This window comes from Dermochelys coriacea, chromosome 3 (genome assembly GCF_009764565.3).
Source record: "Dermochelys coriacea isolate rDerCor1 chromosome 3, rDerCor1.pri.v4, whole genome shotgun sequence".
In the NCBI taxonomy this organism is placed as follows: Eukaryota; Metazoa; Chordata; order Testudines; family Dermochelyidae; genus Dermochelys; species Dermochelys coriacea.
This window is the reverse complement of record NC_050070.1, coordinates 6199340-6217709: the sequence shown is the minus strand read 5'-3', so window position 1 is coordinate 6217709 and position 18370 is coordinate 6199340. Positions and strand designations below refer to the sequence as shown.

Sequence of the window (18370 nt, the reverse complement as noted above, 5' to 3'; positions counted from 1 at the left end):
GGGTACGCGGTGCTACGGGAGGGAGCGTTCGGTGGGGCAAAGGGGAAATGGGGGCTGCTCGGTGGTACGTGGGTGCTATGGGAGGGAGCGTTTGGTGGGGCAAAGGGGAATTGGGGGGGTGGTCGGTGGTACGCGAGTGCTATGGGAGGGAGCCGGGGAAATGGTGGGGTGTTTGGGGGTACGCGGTGCTACGGGAGGGAGCGTTCGGTGGGGCAAAGGGGAAATGGGGGGGTGCTCGGTGGTTGGTGGGTGCTACGGGAGGGAGCCGGGGAAATGGTGGGGTGTTTGGGGGTACGCGGTGCTACGGGAGGGAGCGTTCGGTGGGGCAAAGGGGAAATGGGGGGGTGCTCGGTGGTTGGTGGGTGCTACGGGAGGGAGCCGGGGAAATGGTGGGGTGTTTGGGGGTACGCGGTGCTACGGGAGGGAGCGTTCGGTGGGGCAAAGGGGAAATGGGGGGGTGCTCGGTGGTTGGTGGGTGCTACGGGAGGGAGCCGGGGAAATGGTGGGGTGTTTGGGGGTACGCGGTGCTACGGGAGGGAGCATTCGGTGGGGCAAAGGGGAATTGGGGGGGTGGTCGGTGGTACGCAAGTGCTATGGGAGGGAGCCGGGGAAATGGTGGGGTGTTTGGGGGTACGCGGTGCTACAGGAGGGAGCGTTCGGTGGGGCAAAGGGGAAATGGGGGGGTGCTCGGTGGTACGTGGGTGCTACGGGAGGGAGCCGGGGAAATGGTGGGGTGTTTGGGGGTACGCGGTGCTACGGGAGGGAGCGTTCGGTGGGGCAAAGGGGAAATGGGGGGGTGCTCGGTGGTACGTGGGTGCTACGGGAGGGAGCGTTCGGTGGGGCAAAGGGGAAATGGGGGGGTGCTCGGTGGTACGTGGGTGCTATGGGAGGGAGCCGGGGAAATGGGGGGGTGCTCGGTGGTACGTGGGTGCTACGGGAGGGAGCCGGGGAAATGGTGGGGTGTTTGGGGGTACGCGGTGCTACGGGAGGGAGCGTTCGGTGGGGCAAAGGGGAAATGGCGGGGTGCTCGGTGGTACGTGGGTGCTACGGGAGGGAGCCGGGGAAATGGGGGGGTGCTCGGTGGTACGTGGGTGCTACGGGAGGGAGCCGGGGAAATGGGGGCTGCTCGGTGGTACGTGGGTGCTACGGGAGGGAGCCGGGGAAATGGTGGGGTGTTTGGGGGTACGCGGTGCTACGGGAGGGAGCGTTCGGTGGGGCAAAGGGGAAATGGCGGGGTGCTCGGTGGTACGTGGGTGCTACGGGAGGGAGCCGGGGAAATGGGGGGGTGCTCGGTGGTACATGGGTGCTACGGGAGGGAGCGTTCGGTGGGGCAAAGGGGAAATGGCGGGGTGCTCGGTAGGGTGGTGACTAGGGGCGACCAGATATCCCGATTTTTTTTATAGGGACAGCCCAAATGTTGGGGTTTTTTCTTAGCTAGGCTCCTATTCCCCCCCCGCCCCAAGTTCTCACATTTGCTGTCTGGGCCCGCTAGCGGCGACCCTGGGCCTGCTGGAGGGGGCCGGGGCAGGTTAGCTGGGGCTTGCTGGCCAGGGGGAAGTGTGTGTGGGGTGGGGGGGAAGCGGCCCACAGGCCCTGTAGGGAAGAGGGGCGGAGGCCGTGTCCCCGGCACGGAGGAGATGGGGGTGGGGATGGTGCTTGGGGCAGCCGCGTGCTGGGAGTGGGGGCAGGGCGGTGCTTGGGCCCCTGCCCCCCCCCCACCACCCCAAGCTGTGTCCACGGGTCCCTTTACCAAGATGGCGGCGGGTCACCCACCCCCCCCCGGGCCCCGTGTGGCGGCAGCGCCGCCCTGGCGGCTGGAGGACCCCGCGCTCTGCGGGAGGGGGAAAGGCCGCGGCCTGCGCCCAGGCCGCGGGGGGCGGGGGGAAGATGGCGGCAGCCGTCCGCGCTGAGAGCGGTTGAGGGGGAGGGATCCGGGCCCGGCCGCGGCGGCGACACCGCCCCTCGCTCGGCCCCGCCCCGCCGGGAGGGAGGGAGACGGAGCCCGAGCCCCGCAGCCGAGCCCCGCAGCCGGAGCAGGGGGCCCCGGGCGCCCAGGAGCCCCACAGCGGGAGCCGGGGCCCCAGCAGCAGCAGCGGAGCCGGAGCCCCTCGGGGCCGCCCCCTTCCGTGTGGCCGGCGGAGTCGCTGTCGCACCCCCGTGAGCTCCGCTGGGGGCAGGCCGGAGGCGGCGGCAGGTGAGCGGAGCTCGCAGCCCGGCCGGACTGCAGCTGTCAGGGGAGCGGCGCCCCATTGCCCCCCGCCTGGGCCGGGAGGGGTGGGGGGGGGGCTCTGGGGCACTGCGTGGGGGCCGGGGGCAGAGCAGATCCAGTGAGGGGCACCCTAGAGCAGTGCGCTGGGGGGGCGTGTGGGGGTGCAGGGGGCCCCAGGCTGGGGGGGCGTGTGGGGGTGCAGGGGGCCCCAGGCTGGGTAGGGGTCCTGAACTGGGGAGCAACAGCGTCTGGAGGACCCCCCAGTGCTTCCCCCGCTGCGCGGTGCGGAGGAGGCGGGGATCTAGGGCACTTGGGGGGGCCCTGGACTAGGGGGGCGGGGCGGGGCGGGGTGGGGTATTTTCCCCTCCCCCCCATGCTGTGGGGCTCGGGAGGAGCGGAGCACTCGGGCTAGGGGCAGGGTGAGGGGAGAGTGACGGGGCATGTGCTGGGGCTGATACTTTGGGGGCCCCCCGCCCCTTCAGCCGTGCATCGGGGTAAGGAGGGGAAACCACCAGGCAAACCCACCATCCGTGGTCTGGGCTGTGCCGGGGGGAAACTAAAGCTGTCATGGTGCTAGAAAGTAGCAAATGGGTGTGTGCGGGAGGCAGGGGAGGAGAAGGGGGATGGGAAGGGGGATGTTCAGTATTTTGAAGTTGTCCTGGACTCTGGCGAGGAGCTGAGCATTCTCCCCATAGACAACTCCTATTCTAAGCGGTATTTTGGCCTTTTTTTGAAGGTTTCTGGGATGTATTGTGTGCCATGCCATTCTTCTTTGAGGGGGTTGGCTATAGAGATAATGGGAAAGAAATGTCTGTTGGTTTGGGGACAAGGGGGTTTGGGGGGTGGCAGGGTGCAGCACGTTTTGGCTCTTGCACAGCAGCAGTGCGGGGAAGGGGATGGGTGACCGTCGAAGCTGATTAAATCAAGGCTCTTCGTTTCTGAACTAGTTTGTGCATTTGTTCAGATTAAGAAATTGATTTGAAAAGTAAGGAAGCAGGGTTTTTTCCTTCTAGCGTCCCTGTGAGGGAGGAATTGGAACTATATGGAGTGACTTTTTGTCTTGGTTCTGCAAACATGGCTGAAGGGGAGGGAATGGGGGTTGTTGATGGGGTGAAGCTGCGCACAAATGGGGGTGGTGGTCACACAGCAACAGGGAGCTGCTGAAACCTCTGTTGCGGGGACAGCGGCTGGGGGAGGGGAAGATGCTTCATTTTGTTGCCTTTTAAGTGACAGCTCTTTGTTTGCATCTTCTAATCGGTTGCATTATTACACCAGCACCATTGAATTAGGTTACACACATTAATTTTTACGTGTAAAATTTCTAAGAGGAAAAACAAGTAATACATTAATGCGGTTTCTTGGTTAAAGGAAATGAAGATGGTAATGTGGTATCAAGTAGCTTTCAGTGTAATTTGAGCTGAGAAGATGGCTCAGTCATTATGCATTTTGTTTGGAAAAACAGCCAATGAGTAAAAGATGTGTATGGTGCTTACTGCTGTTCTGAAGTGTGTAGGGAGATTGTTTGTTTGATTTTTGAAGTCACTGCTGTTTTTCCTGTGTCAGCAGCTGAATTGTTGCCCTAAATTTTGTAGGTTTCTGTCCTAGAAACATGGACTAAAAGCAGCAGCAGATTGTGGATAATTCTTAAGCTGGGGGTGAATGTAAGTGACAACCCAGGAGTTCCAGTTGGAACTACGGGGGTTATAGCTAGTAGAATATGACATTTAGTTATATAGAAGCAGTGGCTGAGAGGCAATTTTCTTCCAGTGTAGGCTGCTAGACACACTAACATCCCTGGTTTCTTAGGTGCATGTTGACCTTTCAATAGCTGAGAATTGGGTTGCCATTATGTTGTTGTTGTTTGTTGTATGTTTGACATTTTCATGATTGTATTGCATTATACTACAGTGCAACAAGGGGGTGGTTTTTGACCTAACGTACTAGAGAGTTGGTATGTAAAAGTTTACTCAACATATAGTCAGGTTTCAGAGTAGCAGCCGTGTTAGTCTGTAGTCGCAAAAAGAAAAGGAGTACTTGTGGCACCAGATTTGTTAGTCTCTAAGGTGCCACAAGTAATCCTTTTCTTTCAACATATAGTGGATGTTAACTCTACAGACCCAGATATGGCATAACCAAAAAGGGGGACACAGTAAAGAGCATAGCTGAGCTGAAAACTCTTAATAATGTAGGTGTTTAGCATGTGCTGTTCTTAAAATCTTGATCTTAAGATCTTGCATTCCTTATGTTCATAGTTTACGCTTATATATGTGACCCGGCTTATGCCGGGTTGCAGGAAATGTGACTCTCAAAAGTGGTACACCTGATGAAGTCTAGTTGAGTAGTGTGTTGGCGGATTTAACAAAAATGAGGTTTACTGTTTACTTTTCCAGGGGTGTACTAGCCTATTCCAATTCAGAGGCTGTAGTATTTTCAGCTTGCCACAATCTTATGGGAAAGTTTAAATGTTCTAAAATGTTAAGTTACTTTGTGCCTATGACAGCTCTTTATATAGCGGAAACAGCAAAAACTATTACAGTTTGTTTAAGCCCCTTGAAGAGCAACAGGGAGAGAAATAGGAAAAGGTGATTGTAAATCGACAAATTTGCGGAGGGTCTCAAAAACTGATATAGTATCTGAAACTACATTTAACTGAGTTTTTGCAAATGATTGCTGTTCAAGTTGTCCCTTTTAAAAGCAAATACCTACTGGTGCTAGACAACAATAGTAACATCAGCAATATTATACCTATCTTAGAGCCTCTAGGCATGATTGAAATGATCTGATCTTACTTGGTTTGCTCAAGTTAAGTATTTATTGTCTAGAAATATGCTGCTAAACAGCATGACAGCAGCATGATTCCTTGCTTTCAAAACAAATGCACTTCACAAGAAACCACGTTGGGTTAGAGTAGTAATAATTAAGACCTTTATTTCTTAGTCATTACAGTTTGATTTAGAGATGGTGTTAGGGTGTTGGTTTTTCCCCATAAGCTGCCCTCTGCTGTGAACACTGTAAGAGAAAAATTCACAACTGTATGACTAATTCATGTAATTAGTCATGCAACTTCCATTGTAGAATTATTGGCATAGTAATACTATCATTTTATGTTCTAATACTGTATTGTCTTGTTTTAGAAACATATGTGCCCATTGCTGAGACTTCAGTCTCTTAACATCCTTTTTATGTGCTACATCTATAAACGTTTGAAACCTTTAGGATCATTAGATTTCCTTAACTTTTTATAAACATTTTGATAATGAGCAGATTTGCTGGAGATCAACACCTTGTTGGCTACTAATCCAAGAGAGTTAATTTGCATGTGACCTATGAAGATTGTCAGAAATTAAAGTGTGAGCGTTGTAACTAAAAATATCTTGTCTCTTGCATAAGCAATTTGCCAGTTGAAGAACATTAATTTATTTTTTGTGTAAGAAAACTACTTATATTGCAAGTTTTGCTTGGTTCCTCATTTCCTTGAAGCAGTGATGCTCATCTCTTTTATCAAAGGGAAGGAATAAAAAGTAGTTTTTAAAGTTAGGTTGAAATCTGTTTTTAAAAGAGAAACAGGGAAAGCTCAGAGAAACAGGTAAACGTTAAATCAAGCCTGCCCAAAAGGGCAAATGCAGCACAGAGGCTACTACATCCTGTAGCTACCGCTGCCATATAACAAAGGCTAATTCTTGACAAATTCAATCAAGCATTTAATATTGGTTTATTTAGAAACTGGTTCAAACAGACAATTGTAGATAACCATAATACTTAAGGCCTGGTCTAAATGGTTAAAATGGTGCAACTTTGCTTGGCACTATTCTTGAATCTGCTTAAGAGCCAGGTTTAAACAGATACAAGAGTAGTGCCATGCAAAGTTGCATCAGTTTAACATAATTTCCCTCGTTAAATAGGCATACCTTCTGTGTAGACAACCTTTAAAGTGCTTTGAGGACTCTGGGGACTGCCCTAAACACAAAATTGCATCAGTTTAACTAAAAATGTGATTTTTTTTTTTAAAACAGATTTAGTTAAGACAATACATCTTGGTGTGTGGACACTTTAAATCCATTTAAACTTGCTTATTGGTTTAGCTTGCCCCTTTAAACGAATAGAAGCAAGGTAAACTGATAGCCGGTTTTAAATTGATGTGTGTCCACACAGGGATTTGTCCTGATTTAACTAAACCCGTACAAGTTTGTGTGTAGACAAAGGAAAGGTGTTATAGAAATTCAGAATAGTTCAATGAATATACAAATGAGCAGTGTCGCTCGAACTTTCCTGGCAAGTAAGCTGTACGAGCCTCAATTGCAAAATATGGGCACTGCCTATGATGAAGCTAAGACAACTTCTAAAATAAAACTGGGGCAGGTTCTGCCCTCAGATGTGTGTGTAATTTCCCCCCAGAGGCACAAAGACATTTAAATGTTTAAAGCTCTGTCTTAAAAAGACAGACTTGAGGAGATGCAAAATCAAGGCTGACCCTCTGTCTAACTTTTTTGGGGAAACAAATGTTTAACTTGTTTAGTTTTGTTCTATGAAATCTAAGTGTCATGAAAGATACCTATAAAACAGGCTGCTTAACTAAGAACAGGATCTCTTAAACTGGATCGACTTTTTCAGTTTTTTATTATATGCTTAAAATCGATCAGGATATTACATGAATTAGCTGATGTGGAAGAGGGGGTGGCTGAGAAGAAACGAGCCTTGCACTTGTTTTGTGTGTTCATGATGTCCTGAATAAGGAACTGTTGGTTTTTAAAAACAAAAACAAAATTCAGGTCTTGGGTACGTTTGTGGGTCAGAGGTTCAGGGTACTCTGGCTTGGAGCTCTATGAATGGAGAATGATGACATATCAAGAGACTTAAAGCTTAGCAGTTGAGAAGGAAAAGGATTTTTATTTTTGTGTTCACTTTTTTTAATATATATTTTCTCCCAAGTCTTGGAGTTAAAGTTGCTAATTGAAGCATTGAACCTCTAAACCTTTCAGTCTTCTATGTATAAAGCTGAACCAACCTGACTTAAAAAAGCCTTTGCAGGATCTACAACAAAACCTCTAAAGTATCTGGAATCATTAATTTTTATAGTTGCATTATTTTTAAAATAATGCAACTCTCCCTCAGCCCTCTTAAAGCTTCCTTTTCATTCCTAAATGGAGACTTTGCATACAACTTCTAACAGAACACATTTCAAGTTGAGTTAAATACCTGAAAGTCGTGGTTTTAATGGAAATGACTAATCGGAATAGTTTTTTGACACTTGTTTGTGACTAGTTTAAATTTTAAATCAGATTGGAAAAACTGTGGGTGAATTTATGTTAATGAAAATCAAGAACTTTACAGCATTAGCTAGAGTAGGACCTTCTGCAGACTGGGTGTTCAAATTTAATCTCTTCTGTCTTGTTCCTTAATTCTGACCCCTGCTACTCTAGTACTGCATCTTCTCTCCTGCTCTGCCAGTGCACCTCAGTGCTGACTTCTGTTTCAGTGGTGACCCTTCCTAATCAAACAGTTTTGGGAGGTTATTTATGGTGTGAACCATTATCCACTAGTGTGCATAGGATGATTGCACTAACCTCATTTTCACTTAAGACCCAGTTGACTCAAAGGTGAAAAGCAAACACAAGTACTGTTTAATGACAAAGCACATTGTGTTAGGATTCAAGGAATGACAGCTTGTCACTCTGGAACCATTTATACCGAATAGCTCATACAACATTCTTGCTTGCATGTGCAAGTGCAAATTTTAGTAGTAAAATGCTGTGTGTAGAATATTGTTAAGAATATGAAACCTGAGCATTTACAGTGTGCTCATATCTGAACTTACTGTACAGTTGTGCATCAAGTCCAAACGTACATTAAAAGTGTGAAGCCTGAGTCAGTACTGTGTTAGTATTTAGAATTTATTGGAACAGATTTCACTTGTAAAGCATCTTTGCACATGTCTCCAAATGACCTGTTAAGAATATTGTTATACGGAAAACAAGTGTGAGCTGCTTATTTTAAAAAAAAAAAAAAAAAAAAATTAAAAAATGCAGGTATAACAAAATTATACTTCACAGGCCTCAGTCTTTGCTTTTTCTTGCTGACTCATTTTTAATAAGAATAAGAGTTTAATTAGTTCTCCCTTTGGTAGCATGTACGTAAATAAGGGGTTTTGTGTAAACTAAAAGCATAAACAATGTGCATTTCAGAATAGCCTCAATATTTTTACTGTTCTACAAGTTCCGGGTAGTCCTTAGACTACGTTCTGTTTACTTTCTTCCAGTATACTTTGTAAGAAAAAAGGCCCTCTTTGAAAGATCAATTAAAAACTTTTTTGGGTGCCTAAAGTTACACATCAGATCCATAGTTTAACACTAATTGGCCTGGCTTTCAGAAGTGTAGAGCATCTAGTGAATTCAATGGGAGCTGCGGGTGCTCGGTCCCTCTGAAAACCGGGCCACTTCGTTACTCCTTAACTCTAGGCACCCAGATTTTACAGTCTTGTCTTAAGGTTATAATGGTGGTAATACCTTACAAAACCTAATATGAATAAAAGTGTTTTTAAAATGTCACTGAAACCAGTGTTTTGTCTGGGTTTATACATTCTTTTGCAGTATTGGAAATATAAACACAACTGCATAGTATTGTAATGTATGGGGAACTGTACATGGAAAGTAAAACTGAGCAGTCTGATTTCACTTTTCAAAATGAGTGAAGTTAAAAAAGTAAACTAAACCAATGTTTCCCAAACTTCTGACTAAGGCAATCCACTAACTGCATTTTGTCCCTTTTTGAGAACACACCTTTACCCCTGTTTTCCTCTCCTCTCGCCTTCTCAGTTGTCCTGTCCCTCCTGCATCCCCAGCTGGCTCCTCTCTCTCCAGGGCTGGGGAGTGTTGCCAACTCTCCCGGATTGTCCTGGAGTCTCCAGGAATTAAAGATTAATCTTTAATTAAAGAATGTCATGTGATGAAACCTCCAGGAGTATGTCCAACCAAAATTGGCAACCCTGTGGCTGGGCCGGGCTGTGATTGTTGGCTTGCCGGCCACGGCTGCTTCCTCTGTGCTGCTACCTGGATCTTGCTACCTGAGCCTCTGCATGCTGCCCAGGGAAAGTGAGAGCAGGATCGGGGTTGGCAGCAGCAGCAGCACAGAGGAAGTGGCTGGAGCCAGAGGGAGGACAGTCAGCAACCTCCTCGTGCCCCAGAGGCACTGCCTCTGTGATGCTGCTGTTGCCTGGATCCCACTGCTTGCTGGGCTAGGGGAAGTGAGAGCATATATAGTGGGGTAGGGGAATGTCTCTGGGTACGTGCAGGGAGGGGCAGATTGTTGACTGTCCACTTGCTGACTCTGGGCACTCCCTCTCTGCTGCTGCTTGGAACTCTCACCCCATACCGCTGCCTACTGCCCAGGAAAAGTGAGACACTGGGAGCGGGGTGAGGGGTGTGACCCTTCTAGACCCCTCCAATGACCCACTGGTTAGTCTGGACCTACTGTTTGGGGAACACAGAACTAAGCTGCCCAGATCAGAAAAAGTAACACAACCTATTTTCTATTTTGTTCTACAACCTAAGATGTTAACTTAAATTCCTTTAATACGGCTAAGATTAAACTCTTAAAAATAATAAAGCAAAGTGCAGTACATCTAAGTAACATATTCTGACATAAAGGGAAGTCTGGTCCAAATTCTGCTTGTTACTCGCTTGAGTAGTCTTGCTGCTTTGTGATTATGGCAGACAGGATTTGCTCTGCTGTCATTAACTTCATAGGTATTGCAGGGGTATAGATCTGTGTTGGTGGCAAGTACCATAATGCTTGGATATAATGTGCCCTCAAGTGTCAATTTCTTTATATTATCCTGTAACAGTCTTCAGTATTATAAGAGGAGCTGGTAGTGATCCTGTACTTAGGTTCCCTAACACTTCTCCTTATAATCTTGGAGAAGCTTTAATGCCTCCATTGTTTGCACTGTCAAGGTAGAAAGGTGCTTTTTCTTTGTTTTGTGAAATTCCATTCAGATTTAACTAAATTGTAAAATGTTAAAAATCGCTATTTCCGTTCTCTCAGGGCTTATCTAAAGTAGTAACAACTTTATATGTAATTTGTGTATGTAATATACCAGTATAGTGAAAGTGGTACACTTCCCTCCCCACCCCGCCCACTCTTTGTCTCCACTAGGAAAAAGGTGTGTTCTTAACTTGTTTAACTCAAGTTAAAATCATAGTGAAGACAAGCGAGTTTGTAGTTTTTATGAGATAACAAGTTGAGGCAAACCCTACAATCCCCATAGTCTTTATCTCACCCTGCTACGGGGGAGCCTGTGGTTTATATTGGCATGCAACTTGTGTGAATGCTACAGGCTGCCCATCGCCACTAGGTTTTTAACTCAAATTAGCACACTTTTTTTCCTAATGAAGGCATGCACCTAATGTCCTGCATGGGAATACCATTATATCAGTGTAATATGAATAAATAGAGAAATGCTATTGTGTTGTGTGTAAGGCCTTGCTTTGCTGTACCAACCCACCTCCCTTTCCTTTCTCATCCCCTCCGGAAGCTATATCAGATGGCAATCTAGATTGCAAAGTCAAGAACTGAAAAGTCAGGAAATGCCAGATTTATGGATGCTCATGCAACTTGTTAGTTTTTAATTACATAATATTTTTTCCATGGAACCCCTACCACATTCAGTGTACAGGTTGGGTAAACAAGAGGGCCGGATTAAGATTGCACAGACAACTGTAAATCTGGCATTTCATAATTTTTGTGTGCTTGGTGTTGCAACCTAGATAATGTTCTTTTAACATAGTTTTTTGTAATATGTATATGCCTTTGTGGTGCTTATTGTGATATTATTTGAACACCTGACATATATTAAACTGTTCATAATACCTTGGGGATAAGCAAGAGCACTCCGATTTTTCAAATGGGGGACATTGGCACAGAAGTTGAGTGACTTGCCCATGTAGCAGGGTTTTCTGTCCAAGGAGAAAAGGCACTTGACAAACTAAAATATTCTCAAGTGCTCAGTGCATGACTAGAAAACTTGTGATCAGAGAGGCTGATTTATTACATTGGTGCAACTCATCATGCATTTGCCAGCGTACCTTGAGAGTTAGATCAAGAAGGGACCCATCATCATTGGTAGTTGACTCTTCTGCATCAGGGATGTGTTGGTGCTTATGGATTTATGATTGGCACCTGATCACTCTCATTCTGCAGACCAACTCTACTTTTCATTGTGATGTCTAAACTTTTTTTATATATAAAATATAAATGTGCATGGCACTCTAACACTGGGGGAGAACTCAGGCTTGAAAATCATTGTTACTGCTGTAGAACATGCCACTGCAGAGATGCTGGATAGTCTTCCAATTCTGTTTAAGTCTTTATCTTAAAATCAATTTTAAAAGCATGTTTAATTTGAAAGGGGGATTTATATCCCTGATACTGACATAGACCTGTATGCTTAGGGTTGGAAGGATTAGGTTTTTTTTATCAATGGTCAAAATTAACAGATAGGCAAAGTGAGAAAATTGCTGCTTGAGAGATTAGAGTCCCATGTGAATGTGTATAAAATGTGTTATAATGCTGGAGTTAAATGATTATAATTTCCTGCAACTGTGAAAATTTAAATCAATGATTGAAAAAAATGGTTGAAAATAAACTTGATATTATCCACTGAAGTTATAAAAATAAAATTCTGACAAGCCTGTGTGTATTGTCATTAGGCCTTTCCACATCCAATGGGTAAGTTGAAAAAGAAATATAAGCTTTTAAAGAAATCTAGATCTAGTTAGATCAAGATTTTATTATGTAGAGCTTTTAAAACGCATGGAAAATGTTCTTCCTCTCATCTGCCCATTAGGCTGGGTGCGAATTGTGTATTATTAAAGCTACCAGAGGCTATTGAATTATCAGTTGTTGTCAACCTTACTCTATAAGCACTGGCCCTCTAGATCAACCCCAGAAATTCTGCCACGCAACAAGTATAGGTTGGCAGTTAGAACTTTGTCATGTTGAAATAAGTGCTTCTCTATCCAAGGATCTCAAAGCACTGTACTAAATATTAATAATAGCTCTCCCCACATCTCTGAGAGGTAAGTAAGTATTCCCATTTCACAGATGCATGTAGACTTACATAGGGCTGGTCCACACTGGTACATTGGTATAGCTTTGTCCTTCGGGGGTATGAAAAATCCTCACACCTGAGAGACGTAGCTATTCTGACCTAACCCCCAGTATAGACAGCACTAGGAATCCTTCTGTTGATGGGTGCGTCACCTACGCCAACGAGAGAACACTTCCGGTCGCCATAGATAGCTATTATACTGAAGCTCTATAGCAGTGAAGCTGCAGTGCTGCATCTATGCCACTGTAGCGGTTTAAGCACAGATACCCTAAATGTCACACAGGAAATCTTACAGATGTGCTGATGGAGCTCAGGTCTCCCGACTTAGGGCATGGCTACACTACAGCAGCATAGCTATGGCCTTGCAGCTGTGCAGCTATAGTGTAAACCAGAGATTCTCAAACCAGTGGTCCGTGAGCTCCATTCAGGTGGTCCGCAGATAGTTCCCTCTAAGATGCGCGCTTGGGCAGCCACACACAAGAAAATGAATGGCCACCCACCTAATGTATGGAGCCGAACAGGCGTGGCTCCACAAATTAGGTGCTTGGACTCTGGAGAAGACATGTGAGGTGGTGGACTTGGGGGGGAACAGGGGGTAGGTGGGAGCGGGCCGTGGGGTGAGAAGAGGGGGTGGAGGGAGTTTGGGATATGCAGGGCTGCGGTGGCCAGAGAAGGAGGTTACTTTCCCCAGCTCCAGGGCTGCGGCTGCCGGGGAGAGACGGCCCTCCCTCCCAGCCTCCGCTCTGTGGCTGCTGCGGCTATGGAGAGACCTCGCCTCTTTCCCAGCCCCAGCTTGGGGGCTGCTGCAGTGGGGGAGAGAGGGAGAGACCCCCTCCTTCCCAGCCCCAGCTCGGGGGCTGCTGTGGCATGGGAGAGAAGGCACATCCATCGCATTAGAAAGGTAAGACTACTGATATTAAAATATGAGTTGTGTGCTTTTATTTATAGAACAAAAAAAAATTAAGTTTTTTTTATAGAGAGCTTTTATCCAAAGCACTTTACAATAGTTAGCTAACGGTACAAACAACATTTGGAAAGATTGTTAAGTGGTCCGCCGAGATCCTCAGCAATTTTCAGGTGGTCTGCGGGGGGAAAAAAAAAATTTGAGAATCACTGGTGTAGACCCTTCCTGCATTGACAGAAGGGGTTTTTCTGTTTGATGAAGGTAATCCATCTCGCTAACAGGTAGTAGCTAGGTCAATGGAAAAATTCTTCTGTTGACCTAGCTTCATCTGCCGTAGAGGTTGGTTGACCTAACTATATCACATGGCATGAAATTTTTCACATCTCTAGTTTTAGGTGTAGAGCAGGCCTCAGTCCTGCACTCTAATCAGTTGTATAATTGCACTTATTTAATTCTCGAGCAGTTGGTATACAGTGGTTAATGTATGGCACATGTTTACTGTAATTATAGCAATATAAACTTGATTTGTTTAGCAACAGAGTCCTTTGGATAAGCCTTCAAAAGTGCCAGGAATGGGAAACAAACACAACTTGACATGCCACTCTGTATCCTTGAGTATAGCGATAAATGCCTATTTTGCATCCTGATGAGTGATTTGTAATGAGAACCACAAGGTTAAGGGAGTTCTCTCCTGACCCCCCCAAAAACCTGTTTCTGTTCAGTGTCATTGTGAACAATGTGGGTCCCTGCCAATTCAGCAATTTAGAGAATTGTGCCTTGCTTCAAACTCTGGACTTAATTCACAGGTAGTTTCCAGCCTTCAAAAGACAGCAGGGTGGATAGCATATCCTAGTACCCACAAGGATTTCTGCACAAGGGAGTAGTACTTATGTCCCTAGAAGTGAAGAAATGGCTAACTGGAACTCTGTGCAAGGTTTAAGGATCTTTCTGATGTGGGTAAGAGGAAGTTAGAATTCCCCACTGCTAAGCATATAAGAGGCCATTACCTTTCTCCTTTGGTGGAAGGTATTGAGTGGGCACAAAAATAGAAAGGACCATAATGAAAAAAGAATGTAAACATGAAAAGCAGAACAAGAGACAAAAGCAGTTTCTTTAACATACAATAGCGAAAAATAGTCTTTTTTTTAAAAATGAGCACCGCAATAGCATCTTTGTGCCCTGATACACAAAAGTCTGAAGATTCACTGTAAGCCAGAAGGGAACACTGTCTGCCATCTCTTGCACCTCTCCAGGCCCTTTTAAGATAAGGAGCATTGGATGCAGCTGTGCCAGTAAACTACATTTGCCTTCTTTTCATAAGACGGCAGAGATTGTTGTGTGCCTAGAGAGGGCATAGTTGAATCCTCAACTCAGCAGTCACATCCAAATGGTAGTCTTTATTTAAGAGGATCAACATGTTGGAGGGGAATAAAATAGAAGCACTCAGTTACACTTGGGTGAAGACACTGCAATGCTTGCTAAACTGGCTAGACTACTTAGTTACAAAGATTAAATGCTCTTAGCTGTAACCTTTCATTGTCAGAGTCCACGTTTGAACCTTTTGCTCTTCCTTTTCAACAGTTAATGGCAATTGACAGGTTTCAGAGTAGCAGCCGTGTTAGTCTGTATTCGCAAAAAGAAAAGGAGTACCCGTGGCACCTTAGAGACTAACAAATTTATTAGAGCATAAGCTTTCGTGAGCTACAGCTCACTTCATCGGATGCATCCGATGAAGTGAGCTGTAGCTCACGAAAGCTTATGCTCTAATAAATTTGTTAGTCTCTAAGGTGCCACGGGTACTCCTTTTCTAATGGCAATTGAGAAAGACAACCTCCTTTTGGCTTCTCCCTGAAGGGAAGTTGACTTCTGAGAAGTGGCTGTTTTTTTAATATTGAAGCCAAACTTCATTCATTCTAGTGCCATCTCCTATCCCACTCTAGTGTCTAACCTCTAAGGGCACGACCCCAAACCACATCTCTCTGGAGATATTAGCTGTAGGCCCTTCTCTGTGAGCTGGGTGAACACGTTTTCAGTTCTTTATATACTTGAGCTCCTTGAACTTCAGCGCCATACAGAAAAAACCTGCCATTTCTTTCAAAGAGACTTTAAAGGGAATTTGGTAAGAATATGTAGAAAATGAGCTCTCATTTTTTGAGGTAGCCTTTCATCACACATGCACTTGAAACCTCTAAAGAAACAGTGCCGTCTTCGCAAAAAGAAAAGGAGTACTTGTGGCACCTTAGAGACTAACACATTTATTAGAGCATAAGCTTTCGTGAGCTACAGCTCACTTCATCGGATGCATTTGCTGCTTTGAGATCTGTGGATGAGAAGTGCTGTGTAAGACATAGATATTTCCCAGGGGAGGCAAATCAGAATTAAATTCTTGGGATAATTCTGGAATGTATATTTTGAAATGACAACAGGGTTATTACAGGACTGGTTATTAAGATGGAACAGGAGGAGGTCCAAAATGACTTTAGTGAATACTTTCTCTCAAATTCAAGGAGTACTCCATTGTGATGCAGAGAGAAATGATCTGTTCTATAACACTTTGGAAACAAACTCATTTGATTCACTGTCTTCAGTACCTCAATAGTAATTAAAAACTGATTTGAATACCTCTCTGAGTCCTGATTCTGGCTTGGATATTGGCTCTCTTAGGCAAGTCACTTATCCTCATACTCGTTTTCCCTGTATCTAAAGTGGTGATAACGGATACTTCACATGGATGTTGAGACTAAACATAAATGCTAAGCATTAATAATGGTATTTAAAATCACATAACTCTCCAATAAGGGGAGAAGAATAAATAACTGGTTTTTGTACTGTGGTAATGCTCATTAGGAACAACACACTGTCCGCACCTGGCTGTGAGATATCTTCGCAAAATCTGCTGACAGCTAGAATGCGTTGCGTCCTACAGTAGATGCAACTGATGCATTTTTTCTGAAGAATAATCCTTCTAGCAAAAGACCATATCTATTTCAAGAGTAGGCAAATAGGAATAGGTACCCCAAAGACATTTCAAAGCCTTTGCAGCAGCCTTTGGAATATTCAGTATGTTGTATTCTGGCATGAAATTCTAAATAAAGAGCTAATGGTCATGAGAGATCAGAAGCTAGTCTACATCTAAAATTTTGCTGGCTCAATCTTTCATTTTAAATGCTTTGGACTTTCTCAGCAGAAGCCATTGCCTCTAATGTAGACTTGAGAAGGCATCTTTGGCTAGGGCCATGGGCTAACCTAAGTGTTTAATAATTTAGTAGTAATATTTATTATTTGTATTGCAGTACTGACCAAAGACCCCAATCAGATCAAGTCCCCATTGTGCTAGTCACTGTACAAACAGTCCCCCTCCTGAGAGATTACAATCTACATCTAAAAAAAGGGACAACAGACAGGAGGAGCACAAGGAAACAATTAAATAAAAGTGGTCAGTGTGAAAAGCAGTGGTCACTGTATACCAGCTGTCTAACCATTATCTATTTTTTTGTAGATGTCATGATAGAATGTTCACCAAGCTATGGAAGGGGGTGGGAGGAGGAGAGAAGTATATTTGGAGAAACTCAAATTAGTATTATATAGAGGTATTAGACAGTTCTAATAAACTATGATTACATGTGGGGAGGATGCATTTTGAGATTAAATATGAAACTATTAAGGGGAGGGAAGGACCCTACAAGGAGTTAAAAGGGAGGTTAGTATCATAAAATACCTTGGGAATGGAGGGTGTTCATAATTCTGAACAAACCATTATGGTTCTTTCAAAAGTTTACAGCTAAACATTGACTTAATGCAGCTTTGAAACTTTACTGTGCAGAAGAAAAATGCTGCTTTCAACTATCTTAATTTAAATGAAACAAGGACAGAAACAGTTTCCTTTCCTTGTCAAATCTTTTTTTAAACTTTCCCTTATTTGTTTAGTAGTTTATGTTTAACACAGTACTGTACTGTACAATATTTGCTTTTTTTGTCTCTGTTGCCTGATTGCATACTTCCAGTTCCAAATGAGGTGCGTGGTTGACCAGTCAATTCATAACTTTGAGGTTCTACTGTACGTGTTTCTTTTTGATGGGTAGGTAAGTGCAATATACTAAACAAAATTTAGCCTCCGTGTTACATATAGACTTCAAATGAAATATGTAGAGAAATACTAAAATTTGTGAGGGACAGCATCTGTCTTGGCATTACTTGTGTAACTTAATCCAAAGCCTAAATTAACAGTGCAACCTTAGCATTATATTAATTACTCAGAGTTGTTAGGGAATGCCAAAGTTAAGGTTGATCATTCAGTCTTTACCCCCTTTCTGCATAAATGCCTTACACAGTCTAATTACAAAATTGCACATTTCTCAGAGACAGTATAGTAACTTTATATACATGTAGTGTCTAGTGATATTTTTTCAGCTTTCTTCTTTATTAGAGATGTACTTATAGGGTGCTAACAAAATTTACCTCTTTGAGACAGTTATCTTTACAGTATAATACCATTGTATTTAGCACACTTTTTTCAGAGAGACTAGAAAATAGTATAGCATCAATATTATATATTTCTTGTCTATCAGTCTCTTTTCTGCAGATATATCTGAATTGAATTATGAGCTATATCTTTCCATCTTTACTTGTTCTATGTACTAAAAATAATTAAATTGAAATTTAAGAATGTTTTTAATATAAAAACTTGTATGGACCATCTGTTTATTTACAACAATCTTGAACATGATCAATATCTTTCAAACTAAATGCAGCTTGACCCAAGTCATAAGTAAAAAAAAAAAAAAAAAAAATTAATCCTGTAGTAAAGAAATGTATATCATTCACCCTTTTCTAACATAAAAATATTAAATTTAAGAATCTGAATAAGTGAATGGTAAGCTATATAATTGCTTAAACAAATGTTTATAGATATACCATATTATCCTGGTTAGCAGAAAGGTACGGAGTTGAGTGTACAGGCTATATTTAGTTTCAGATCAACATGTTTTGATGATGACCATCCAACAAGAATAAACCTTTCTTTAGGAAAATAACTAAATTACAAATGCAAAACAAGATTAAAATTGGTGATTTAAACCAAGGTTTCCTATTCGCTGATTTTAAATTTTGATCAAAATCTGATTTAAATCAATCCACCCTGTTTCAAACTAAC

At 44.0% G+C, this 18370-nt stretch overlaps 1 protein-coding gene across 13 annotated transcripts in view; it reads left to right on the top strand.

The window, feature by feature from the left end:
* Positions 1–1913: 1913 nt before the first annotated feature.
* NCOA1 (nuclear receptor coactivator 1) overlaps positions 1914–18370 on the top strand; it is a 360042-nt gene continuing 343585 nt past the window's right edge. For 4 of the 13 annotated variants that reach the window (XM_043510045.1, XM_043510046.1, XM_043510057.1 and 1 more), the window contains exon 1: positions 1915–2194. The gene's annotated coding sequence lies outside the window, so the exon portion shown is untranslated. Of the gene's footprint in view, positions 2195–18370 lie in introns of all 13 variants that reach the window. The other 9 variants (XM_043510055.1, XM_043510054.1, XM_043510059.1 and 6 more) reach the window with 3 other exon arrangements.